We start from the raw sequence: 13,237 nt of genomic DNA, 5'->3' as shown, positions 1-13,237 counted from the left end.
TAGATGCAAAACATTTGCTTGCTCTCTCTCTCCATGGATGCTGTCTGACCCACAGTGATCTCCAGCATTTGTTTTCTGTACAGATTCCAGCATCTGCAGTAATTTATCCCCCTAAACCCTAAACCATTTGTACTTATCCAAATGTCTTTTAAATGTTGTAACTGTACCTGGATCCACCACTTCCTCTGATAGTTCATTCCAGACACACATCACTGTTTAAAAAAAAGTTGTCTCTCGTGTCCTGTTTAATCTTTATCCTCTCACTTGAAAAGTATGCCTCCTACTTTTGATATCCGCCACACCCCACCACCTCCAGGGAAAAGACCCTTTGCTAGTCACGTTATCTATGCCCTCATGATTTTCTAAACCTCTGTAAGGTCATCCCTCAACCTCCTACAATCCAGTGAAAGAAGTCCCAGCCATTTCTATAACTCGAACCCTCCATCTGCTGGCAATATCCTGCTAAATCTTTTCTGAACTCTTTCCAATTTAATAAATCCTATAGCAGGGCAACCACACTGGAGACTGATAGCTCACAATGTCCAAGGAGAGTTGGCAAATTGGATCCAGAATTGGTCGAGTGGCAGGAAGCAGGGGTTAATGGTTGGGGATATTTTTGTGACTGGAAGCCTTTTGTCTAGTGGTGTTCCACGGGAATCAGTGTTGAGGCAGTTGCTGTTTACAATATATATATAAATGATTTAGATTTGAATGTAGAAGGGTTGATTAGTTTGTGGACAATATGAATATTGGGTAGTGGCAAATAGTGAGGAGGGTAGCCTTTGATTACGGGAGGATATAGTTGCGCTGGTCAGATGGACTGATTAGTGACAAATTCAATTCAATCTAGATAAATGTGAAGTGATGCACTTGGGCAAGACAAACATGCAAGGGAATATATGATGAACAGTAGGATGCTGGGAAGCACCAAGAATCAGAGGAAGCTTCAGAGTCAAAAAGTGTGGTGCTGGAAAAGCACAGCTGGTCAGGCAGCATCTGAGGAGCAGGAGAGTCAATGTTTTGAGCAAAAGCTCTTCTTCAGGAATGTCAGAAGACCTTATGCTCTTCAGAATCTGCTGTCTGACCGGCTGTGCTTTTCTAGCACCATGCTTTTTGACTCTGATCGCCAGTCTTCACTTTCTCCTTTCAGAGGGAGCTTGGTGTGCACCAGTCTCTTAAAGGAGTGAAACAGGTAGATAAAGTGGTTAAGAAGACATGGGATAGTTCGCTTTATTAGCTGAGGTACAGAATTTAAAAGCAGGGGGGTAATGATGAAATTGTATTAAATGTCCATTTGGCCACAGCTACACTGTTATGAGCTATTCTGGAATCCACATTTTATGTGAGGGATATGATAACATTGGAGAAAAAATTCAACAAGTTGTTGCCGGGCTGGAAAGTTTCAGTTGTGGAGAGAGATTGGATAGGATTTTTTTTTGCCTTGCAACAGAAGACATTGAGGAGGGAGGGGACATAATTGAGATATATCAAATTATGGGGCACATAGAAAGGGTAGACATAGAGACCTTTCCCCTTTGGTGGAGGGATCTGTGGAAGGGGGCGCAGCTTTAAGGTAAAGGGCAGAAGATTTACAGGGGATGTGAGGAAAGGTGTTTCTCTCCAGATGATGATGGAAATCTGAAACACAATGCCTATAAGGGTGTGGAGGCTGAAACTCTCACAACACCTAAGAACTGTTTAGATGAGCACTTGCAATGCCAAGGCTATAGAACAGGTTCTGGAAAATGGGATTAAAATTGTTACGTGGTTGTTTTTGACTGTCGTCCTGAGCAGAAGGGTTTTTTCTATGCTGTAAGACCTCTTCAACTCTATGACTGTAATTTCAGTCACTTTCAATGTATTTTCTTGCAGAAGATTAGGACTTCCTTACAAAACAAAAGATACAAAAATGGTAAATACATCCAAAAACTAATTTTATTAATTTATTGACTCCCATGGTGCAGTTTCTGGGCAATGCAGATTAATGATGAGTCAGAATGAATGTCAGGGTCAGGTACGAGGAGAGACTGGAGATAGGCTGGATTGACAGCACAGAAAGCCAACTAGTACACGATAACTTTAGGAGAAATATCATGAAATTCCTCTTCGCACTGTGTACAAATCATGGGACAATTACTGAAATAGAACAAGAGAATAAAACTCCAAAATGTTTTACATCATTCTTGCAAACCCATTTCCTTGATTCAGATCTCAGTCATCTGTTCCAAAGGCTCTTTATGTAAAATCTTGATCTGGTAACATTCAAAGTGCCTTGGGATGTTTCATTACCTTTAAGGCATTATATAAATGCAAGTTGTTATTAAATCATTTAAGGAATAATATTATACACTTGGAGGAAGTTAAGAACAAGCAGCAAGAATCATCTGATCATCAGAACTGGCAGACTAATATGGCAATGCATGATGGGATTGGTATGCATCATAACCCCTTGGGAATCAAACATCTGTGTTTAAGTAAACAGGGCTGGCTGCACTGCTATTCCAGCAGGATTGAGCAAGAATTAAAAAGTACAGATTGCAACATAAACTGTCCAAGTATGTATTCAGGCTGATTCGGGGGGGTCAAAGGCTGCAGTGAATGAACTTAGTTCATTTTTACAAGGGCCTGGATTATCAGAGCACTCAGCTCAATGCTATGCAAGAGACAACTGTGTTCCTGTTCAAAATCCAGGAACTCAGTTTAAACAATACTGTGTATGAATCTACACCTCAAGTTCTGCAGCAGTTCCAAAAACAGCTTATCTCATCACACCTTCTCCAGGGTAATTAAGGATGGGCAATAAACGCTGCCTCACTAGCAATTCACACAACCACTGAACAAATAAAAAAACACTACTCTCCACAGCAAATACTGTAGGAAATGTATTATCTTGTGAACAAATTATGGTGCGTCAATTGACCTTGAAAGAAGAAACTGGTGAAGGCTGCATTTTGAATTTTGCTGAAAACAAACAAGTACAGATGCTGGAAATCTAAAACAAAAACAGAAATCGCTAGAGAAACTCAGCATATCTGGCAGCATCTGTGGAGAGACAGCAGAGTTTCTTTCGCAATTTATATTGTTGTTTTAAATCTTGCTCCAGAAAAGTTAGTAATTTGTTGCATCAGGAAACCAGCTAACAAAAAAAAGTTCAACCTGATAATTATTCTGAAGTCACATGACATGAGGTTATAGTCCAACAGGTTTGTTTGAAATCACAAACATTCAAAGTGCTGCTCCAATAGCTTGTGATTTCAAATAAACCTGTTGGACTATAACCTGGTGTGGTGTGACTTCTGACTTTGTCCATCCTAGTCCAACACTGACATCTCCACATCACAGATACATTATTAAGCAATCTAAGAAAAGACCAAATTCTGTCCTGATGGCTCCTCCACATCAAATTTAAGTACCAAACACTGTTTATTATGGAACTTCTTTTCACATTGGTTGACATGTACTCTGCGGTTAAAACTTGTAATACTTTGTAGAAGTACATTTGATCTTGTAAGAGAACACTGTTTGAGCTTACCAGGATCTCATTTTTCTTTCCCAACACAACTCTTAAGAGCCATACATCAGACTCTTCGGTCCCACCAGTCCATGCCAGCCATGTTCTCAAACTAAGAGTCCCACCTGCCTGCACTTCGCCCATATCCCTCTAAATCTTTCCAATTCATGAGTTTATCCAAATGTGTTTTAACCATTCTAACTGTACCTGTATCCACCAGTTTCTCCGGCAGTTTGTTTCATATATGAACCATTTGCTGTGTCAAAAAATGTTGCCCCTCCTCCCTAGTTTGAATTCTCTCACCTGAGGGAAAAGACCCTGGTCATTCACCTTATCTATGCTCCTCATGATTTAACACATTTTAATAAGGTCACCCCTCACTCCACCATTGCAAATGAGAAAGTAATACATTGAAATGTCAATCTCTCCTAACAAAAACAGAAGTCCTGGAGAAACTCAGCAGGTCTGGCAGCATCCATGGAGAGAAACAGAAGATAACATTTTGAGTCCAGTATGACCCCTTTTCAGAATGGAATTGTTCACACTGTGCCTGATATGCTGTTCATGCAAGTAGGTTTGGAACTGGCTTCAGTAGGCCAATTTCTCCAATTTAAACCAGTTCATCCACCCCACTCCCAAATGCACATGCTCCTCCAAAGTTAACAATTACCTTTTAGGCAGAGACTGACACTTAGCTAAGTAGGATGTCCCCAAGAAAAAAAACACTTGCATTCATATTCATGACCTCATTGCTGAAAAAGTAGCTTTGAAATGTTGTCACTGTTATAAGGCAGAAAGTGGGACATTGCTAAAGGCAAGCTTCTACAATTTGAAATCTGTTAATTTTCCAATGTTGATTCAGCGATAAGTGTTGACCAGGACACGAGGCAGAACCTCTGAACTCCTCTTCAAAATGGTGATGGGACTTTTTACATCTATCAAAGGACAAAAGGTGCCTTGATGTATCTCATTCAATAATGAGATACAGCATAACCTCTGTACTGCATGGCAGGTTCAGCCTGAAGTTTTACAAAAATTTACTTTCATATAGAGATGAGAACTGAACCATGTTTGACGTGACAGAAGGTGTGCATTCTGCACCAGGCAAATGGAAACTTTACCTGAAATTCTACTGCTTTGTCAGCAGTTTGAGGTTGAGTTGCCAGATGTGACAGAGCCAGGATTACCAAACAACCCCACAAACCCACTCATGTCATGTCACAGATACAGTAAACAATGCAGTAAAATCACTGGACACAAAGTTAGGGAACAAACAATAAAAGCAGCGAAAAATGGCATGTGTGGCCAACAGTTCTGTGCCATAGTCAGATGACAAATATTCCATACCCTCACAATGGATGTACCTACTGAAAAGGATAATCGGATTGGTGGCTCCCAAAGTTGAATGCCACCGATCCTTTGAAGGATAGACTGATTGCTGGGAAGTAGGGCTATTCCAAGGCCCAATCAGATCTCTTGAAATGCAATTCCCAAGCAGATCCTATCTTTTAAAAAGAAAATAAGTCCGTGGAAGTAAAATAATTATTTAATGTTTTTCTCATAAACTATGTTCAAATATGAAATAGTCCCAAATGCAAGCTGTAAATATGTGGTATTTTTACACAAAATAACTATTCATTTGGAAGTTACATTTCCCTTGGAATTTTAATTTGTTTGAAGTTTCAGTCAACAAGTTACCAAGACTTTATTTCTGGTCCAGCTTGAATTCCTGAGCTCAAATAAACTGTTATGTTGGTTCGATACGTTTGGATAGAGCTGTATGTTTGCAAAAGTGAACAGTCAACAGAAAGAAGTTTCCTTTAAATAACATTGTCACGGTGTTTCCCATGGGCAATAACTGTTGAAATGTAGATAAACGCAACAGTCAAGTTATACAGAGTACAGTCACAAAAATATAAATCGAATGATCCAATTAATTTGTTCACATGACATTGATGGGAAATTGAACGTACAAGTCTCTGACTCTGAACTTCAGAAGTGAGTCTTACTTACATTTCTGTTCAGCTGGGATGTAATCTGTCACAAGATGATTTTAAAAAACCAGACTATGTTCATTTCTCAACCTGTACTAAGAAGAAGAAAGAGGAAATACTTTTGCAAACCCCAATTCTTGTCAAGCACTTGAGATCCTGACAACACAATTCTAGATACTTCACAGGAATTAGACAAGCGAATTCATTTAAATCGACAGAACAATACTGGATATCAGTCACCTCCTGACAATAAGATGGGGATGTTGAGAGGAGAGGAACATGTCAGAACATTACAGGGATAAGCTTGTCAGACTTGGAGGACATTATTTCAATGATTGAGCTTGTGAGGGCGGTATTGGTCACAAACAGTCACTCTCCCGTTTCAGCCTCCATTAAAACTGGAAGTGAGAAGATTGGATGTGAGTTGGGGTTCAGGTTTGACAATTTAAAATGTTGCCATCTTTCCATCCACCACTCTGTCTTTGGGTTAAGATTCTTCTCAAAGGCTCCACTTTATACTTTCACTTAAATTACATCAGTATTGATTTCTCGTTTAGCTACATTTAGTTTCACTTTTTTCTTTTAAATTTATTCCTGTCACAAAAGTTTAAAAGCCTACAATGCAAATCATTATAATCTCATTTCCAAATTACAGGTGCAACTCAGTTGAAGAGAACAGACACTGAATAACAGAGTTCTGGTTATGGACAGCTTGAAAGCCAAAGAAAGAAAGAAGTTTGGAATCTTGCATGGCTGTTTGATGTAATCCTGTTTAATGTCAACCTTAACAGGGAGGAGTGGAGCTAGACCTGGGGACATTTATCCAAATGGAGCAGAATTTTTAATTTAATTGAATGATAATACTTGCACAAAAATTGTTATTTCCTGAAAAAACATTAATTCTGTATGGACTTTAATGAATATGCTCAAATGTTTATAAATATGATGGCTGCTGATTGGTCAAACGTTGGGTATTAATGAGTAATGTAAAATCAAACTTTAGCCACTTATGTCATTGTCATAGAATGAAGAAGAGACAGATTGAAATTTTGTTCCTCATTTTAACTTTCTTTCTGCCTTTCCAAAACCATTAATTGTCAGCATTTTTTCATTTCATGAATTGCTGCAGTCATTTCCTCCTCCAAAGTCAACACTGCCAAAATATTAGATTAGATTAGATTAGATTCCCTACAGTGTGGAAACAGGCCCTTCGGCCCAACAAGTCCACACCGACCCTCCAAAGAGCAACCCACCCAGACCCATTCCCCTACACCTAATACTACGGGCAATTTAGCATAGCCAATTCACCTAACCTGCACATCTTTGGACTGAGAGAGGAAATCGGAGCACCCAGAGGAATCCTACACAGACACAGGGAGAATGTGCAAACGCCATACAGACAGTTTCCCAAAACAGGAATTGAACCCAGGCCCTGGCGCTGTGAGGCAGCAGTGCTAACCACTGAGCCACCATGCTGCCCTTTTGGATTTCTTTGATATTTATGTAGATTTATGTAGATTAGTTAGTTTTGTTAGCATTTCTTCTGGGTCACTTTATTTTCTCCCTCGTTACTGAAGATTTATAAATAGGTAATGTGAATGGAAGAAATAAAGTAAGAAACAAAGACGATAAAATCTATAAAGAAATCGATAAAGAAATCGCTTCATGGGGACAGGGCCTGGGAAATGAATATTCAAGGCTACACGTGTTATCGTAAGGATAGACTGACGGGCAGAGGGGGTGGGGTGGCCTTGTTGGTAAGGGAGGATATTCAGTCCCTTGCGCGGGCGGACCTAGAGTCAGGGGATGTAGAGTCAGTGTGGATAGAGCTTCGAAACACTAAGGGTAAAAAGACCCTCATGGGAGTCATCTACAGGCCCCCAAACAGTAGTCTGGATGTTGGAGGTAAGTTGAATCAGGAGCTGAAATTGGCTTGTCGCAAAGATGTTACTACAGTTGTTATGGGGGATTTTAACATGCAGGTAGACTGGGAGAATCAGGATGGTATCGGGCCTCAAGAAAGAGACTTTGTGGAGTGCCTCAGAGATGGATTTTTAGAGCAGCTGGTGCTGGAGCCGACCAGGGATAAGGCGATTCTGGATCTGGTATTGTGTAACGAACCAGAATTGGTCAGTGACCTCGAAGTGAAGGAGCCATTGGGAAGTAGTGACCATAATACAATAAGCTTCAATCTGCAATTTGAGAGGGAGTGGGTACAATCTGAAGTGACAATATTTCAGTTGAATAAAGGGAAATATGGAGCTATGAGGGAGCAACTGGCCAAAGTTCAATGGTTCAATACCTTAACAGGGAAGACCGTGGAGGAACAATGGCGGATATTTCTGTGTATAATGCAGAAGATGCAGGATCAGTTCATTCCTAAAAGGAAGAAAGATCCCAGGAGGAGACATGGGCGGCCGTGGCTGACAAGGGAAGTAAAGAAACATATAAGGTTAAAAGAGAAAAAGTATAACTTAGCGAAGATAAGCGGGAAAACGGAGGACTGGGAAGCTTTTAAAGAACAACAGAGGATTAGTAAGAAGGAAATACGCAGAGAAAAAATGAGGTACGAAGGTAAACTGGCCAAGAATATAAAGGAGGATAGTAAAAGCTTTTTTAGGTATGTCCAAGGCAAAAAAATGGTTAGGACAAAAATTGGGCCCTTGAAGACAGAAGCAGGGGAATATATTACTGGGAACGAAGAAATGGCAGAGGAATTAAATGGGTACTTCAGATCTGTGTTCACTGGGGAAGACACAAGCAATCTCCCTGAGGTAACAGTGGCTGAATGACCTGAACTTAAGGGAATTTCTATTTGCCAGGATTTGGTGTTGGAGAGACTGTTAGGTCTGAAGGTTGATAAGTCTCCGGGACCTGATGGCCTGCATCCCAGGGAACTGAAGGAGGTGGCTCGGGAAATCGTGGATGCGCTGGTGATTATTTTCCAGAGTTCAATAGAATCGGGGTTGGTTCCTGAGGATTGGAGGGCGGCTAATGTTGTGCCACTTTTTAAGAAGGGTGGGCGGGAGAAAGCAGGAAATTATACACCAGTTAGTCTGACCTCAGTGGTGGGAAAGATGCTGGAGTCTATTATAAAGGATGAAATTACGGCACATCTGGATAATAGTAACAGGATAGGACAGAGTCAGCATGGATTTATGAAGGGGAAATCATGCTTGACTAATCTTCTTGAATTTTTTGAGGATGTAACTCGGAAGATGGACGAGGGAGATCCAGTGGATGTAGTGTACCTGGACTTTCAGAAAGCTTTTGATAAAGTCCCACACAAGAGGTTAGTGAGTAAAATTAGGGCGCACGGGATTGGGGGCAAAGTACTAGATTGGATAGAGAATTGGTTGGCTAATAGGAAACAAAGGGTAGTGATTAACGGCTCCATTTCGAAATGGCAGGCAGTGACCAGTGGGGTACCGCAGGGATCCGTGCTGGGACCGCAGCTTTTTACAATATATGTAAATGATATAGAAGATGGTATCAGCAATAACATTAGCAAATTTGCTGATGACACAAAGCTAGGTGGTAGGGTGAAATGTGATGAGGATGTTAGGGGATTACAGGGTGACCTGGACAAGTTAGGTGAGTGAGCAGATGCATGGCAGATGCAGTTTAATGTGGATAAATGTCTGGTTATCCACTTTGGTGGCAAGAACAGGAAGGCAGATTACTACCTCAATGGTATCAAATTAGGAAAAGGGGCTGTTCAGAGAGATCTGGGTGTTCTTGTCCACCAGTCAATGAAGGCAAGCATGCAGGTACAGCAGGTCGTGAAGAAGTATAATAGCATGCTGGCCTTCATAACAAGAGGGATTGAGTATAGAAGCAAAGAGGTGCTTCTGCAGCTGTACAGGGCCCTGGTGAGACCACACCTGGAGTACTGTGTACAGTTCTGGTCTCCAAATTTGAGGAAAGACATTCTGGCTATTGAGGGAGTGCAGCGAAGGTTCACGAGGTCAATTCCTGGAATGGCAGGATTGCCTTACACGGAAAGACTGAAGCGACTGGGCTTGTATACCCTTGAGTTTAGAAGACTGAGAGGGGATCTGATTGAAACGTATAGGATTATGAAAGGACTGGACACTCTGGCAGGAGGGAACATATTTCCGTTGATGGGGGAGTGCCGAACCAGAGGACACAACTTAAAAATACGGGGTAGACCATTTAGGACAGAGATGAGGAGAAACTACTTCACCCAGAGAGTGGTGGCTGTGTGGAATGCTCTGCCCCAGAGGGCAGTGGAGGCCCAGTCTCTGGATTCGTTTAAGAAAGAATTGGATAGAGCTCTTAAAGATAGTGGAGTCAAGGGGTATGGAGATAAGGCTGGAACAGGATACTGATTAGGAATGATCAGCCATGATCATATTGAATGGCGGTGCAGGCTCGAAGGGCAGAATGGCCTACTCCTGCATCTATTGTCTATTGTCTATTGTCTATTGAAAGTAAGCCGCTAATTACAGTCAAAGCTCTAAAGATGACTTATTGGCTTCACTTGATGATTAGATGTCTATGAATTTATGAGATTGGAATGTTGAAAGTTTCAACTTTTACAAAATTTGTGGTTTCTGCTGCAAAGAAACAAAAATCCAAATCTAAAATAAATTTTGATTCACGTTTACTTTCTCTTTTCCTATTATAAATTTGGAATGAATGTTGGAAATCCCCAACCCAAAATTCTCATGATAGCAAATTCCTCTTTAACAGTGAAATGTAATCTTATGAAATCCAGTAAGCCCTCCAAACATTAAATTACAAACTTCATAAAACTTTAATTTTCAACATTCTAAACTCAGATTAATAGATACTTACAGCACAGAAATCTGCCCTGGCCAATAGATACCTGGACCACACTAAGCCTATTTGGCAGCTCTTGACCATAGTCATGGAAGCTATGTCAACATATTTAGTATATAAATAATGATTAAATATAACAGTTCAAGAAGGCAGGTCACCATCACTTTTTCAAGGGTAACTAGGGATGGGCAATAAATGCTGGCTAGCCAGTAAAGCCCATGTCCCATGATTAAATAAAAAAGAAACCTCATCTGGACCTGCAGATCTATCCACTTATAACCCTGCTTAAGCCTCTAGTATCTCCTCACTCACGATCCTAATTTCTTCCAATATTTCACGGTCCTTCGAGTCAGTTATGCATCCAAATGGCTAATTCTCCCTGTATTCTATGTGATCTAACCTTGCTCACCAGTCAATAATGAAAAACTTTGTCGAATGTCTTGCAGAAGTGCATACAGATCACATCCACCACTCTGTTCTCATGAATCCTCTTTGTTTTGAAGGGGGAGTTGACATGGAGCATGCTGACATGGGGCACACAAACACAAGATGGTCACTGAGTCATAAGTTGGTCACTTAGCACACAAGATGGCCGCTGAGCCATTACATGGAAAAGTACAGCGAAGCAAACACAGCTACTGCCTGAGGCCAACAGGATACCAGCTCAGTAGACACAAAACACAGTTTAAAGTGGGTGGGGGAGAGAATACACATCAGTAATGTCTACTGCCTGCCGAAGTGTCTGAGTCCAGCCACCACCTTTAATAGAAATGTTAACTACCTGAGACTGGTTGTATACAAGTATTAATATCTTAGATTTGCAGTAATGGAAAACAATCTTCCTTCTCAGGAAGAATGATCACGACCAATTATTGTGGTAATGGACTTCTGTGTAGCTGCTGAAACTGACAATGACTCTGTAATATTTTCTGTAAACAAACCATGCTGCACAAACGAAGACTTGATATCTGGACCATTATACTGTGAAATGTATACAATATTGTGATGTGCTCCGAGGGCGAGAGAAGGCTCGTCGCTGACAGCTGTGCTGCCGGATGTCTCTCTCTCCCCCACCATCATCTCAGGCTGACGTCATGAGGATCAGTAATTCCTTCTATGCCAGTCTGTATGACACGAAACCGACTGACAGCGCGGCCTCCCAGTCGTTCCTGTCCTCTATCACGGAGGTCTTAGACGACAGAACACGCGAGAGGCTGGACCAGCCGCTATCTCTGGACAAGCTGACCAAGGCCCTCAAGTCCTTCGAAAAGAATAAAACTCCCAGAAGCGACGGCTTACCGGTCGAGCTCTATTCTGCTCTGTGGGACTTGATTGGCCAGGACCTGCTGGAGATAAATGTCAGTATGCTTCAGGCAGGTACCATGAGTGAATCCATGAGGAATGGCATCATCACCCGCATCGACAAGCGGAAGGGGGAGAGGGAGGAACTCAAAAATTGGAGACCAATCTCACTGCTGAATGCGGATTACAAAATTCTGTCAAAGGTAATCGCCAACCGGGTCAGGTCTGCTCTGGGGTCGGTGATTCACCCCAACCAAACCTGTGCTGTGCCGAGCAGGAAGATCGCTGAGAGTCTCGCACTCCTCAGGGATACGATCGCCTACGTGCAGGACAGAGGGTTGGACACCTGCCAGATCAGCCTGGACCAGGAGAAAGCCTTTGACAGGATATCACACAGGTATATGAGAGATGTTCTCTCCAAAATGGGCTTTGGGGAGGGAATCTGCAATTGGATCAGACTGCTCTACACCAACATTGTCAGTGCAGTCTCAATCAATGGGTGGGAATCAGATAGCTTCCCAGTCAGATCTGGAGTCAGGCAGGGCTGCCCACTCTCTCCTGCCTTGTTTGTGTGCTGCATAGAGCCATTTGCCGAGTCCATCAGGAAGGATGCGAGCCTGAGAGCTGACTTTAACAGATAGCCCCAGGAAAGGTCTGACCAGTCCACTGACAAAGTGTGTCCCTTACCACATATTCCTGGACCTTGGAATACAGCAGTCTGAAAGAAGGATTATATCCAAAACGTTGACTGCTCCACCTCCTGATGCTGCCCGGCTTGCTCTGCTCTTCTGGTCCCCTGTTTGTCTACTTTGGATTCCAGCATCTGCAGTTTGTTTGTGTCTCACATTTGGTTGAGGGCAACAGTTTGCTCTGGAAGATCAATAAGTTTCAGACAGATGTAACAGTATTTTCACCAAGTTGAAGGTGCTCCAGGCATAGTTGTATGTTTGGCTCGGTCTGCATCCCAGGGATCAGCTTGTATTGCACAGGGTCCTGTGTCATCGAGCTGCTCGCGATGGGCTTCAACAAAAATCAATGCATCTCTCACCAAACCTTCTTTGCAAGACACATTCTAGAATCGGCTATGCTAAGGTTTCTTTACCACTGTAGCCATTTCAAGAGCAGAATGCAGTGACACACAAAGTCCAGTTGTGGATGAGAGATCTCACAGGTTTTGCCCTTCTCTCTACCAGTCACATTACATCTTGGTGCTTGTTGGTAACTTGTGGTGATGAGGCATTCTGCTCCAAGTCTGATCAAACGTTTCCTTTCTTCATAGGCTCAAAGTCTTTATGTGTTGAACACTGCCTGTTATGGTCCAACAAGTTTATTTGAAAGTACAAGCTTCTCCACAAATGGTAGAGGCACAGTATAGTCCAACAACATGAATGTTCCGTGGCAATATGGCTGGTCCCATCCTTCACAATCACAGGGACTGGTGGAGGTGTCAGCATGGAGTGCCACTTGGTATTTGTGCAGCAAAGGGGCTATACAGAGTTTGGTACAGCCATCAATCAAGTACAAATGTAACCATCGGGATGAGTGCAATATTGGGTATGTTCTTCCACCTGCTCTATGTGATGTCCTGCTGACTCAAAACATTTTGAGTTCTAGGCGAAGTTGA

Source organism: Chiloscyllium punctatum, chromosome 16 (assembly GCF_047496795.1).
Source record: "Chiloscyllium punctatum isolate Juve2018m chromosome 16, sChiPun1.3, whole genome shotgun sequence".
Lineage (NCBI taxonomy): Eukaryota > Metazoa > Chordata > Chondrichthyes > Orectolobiformes > Hemiscylliidae > Chiloscyllium > Chiloscyllium punctatum.
Note: the sequence above shows the minus strand (reverse complement) of the source record.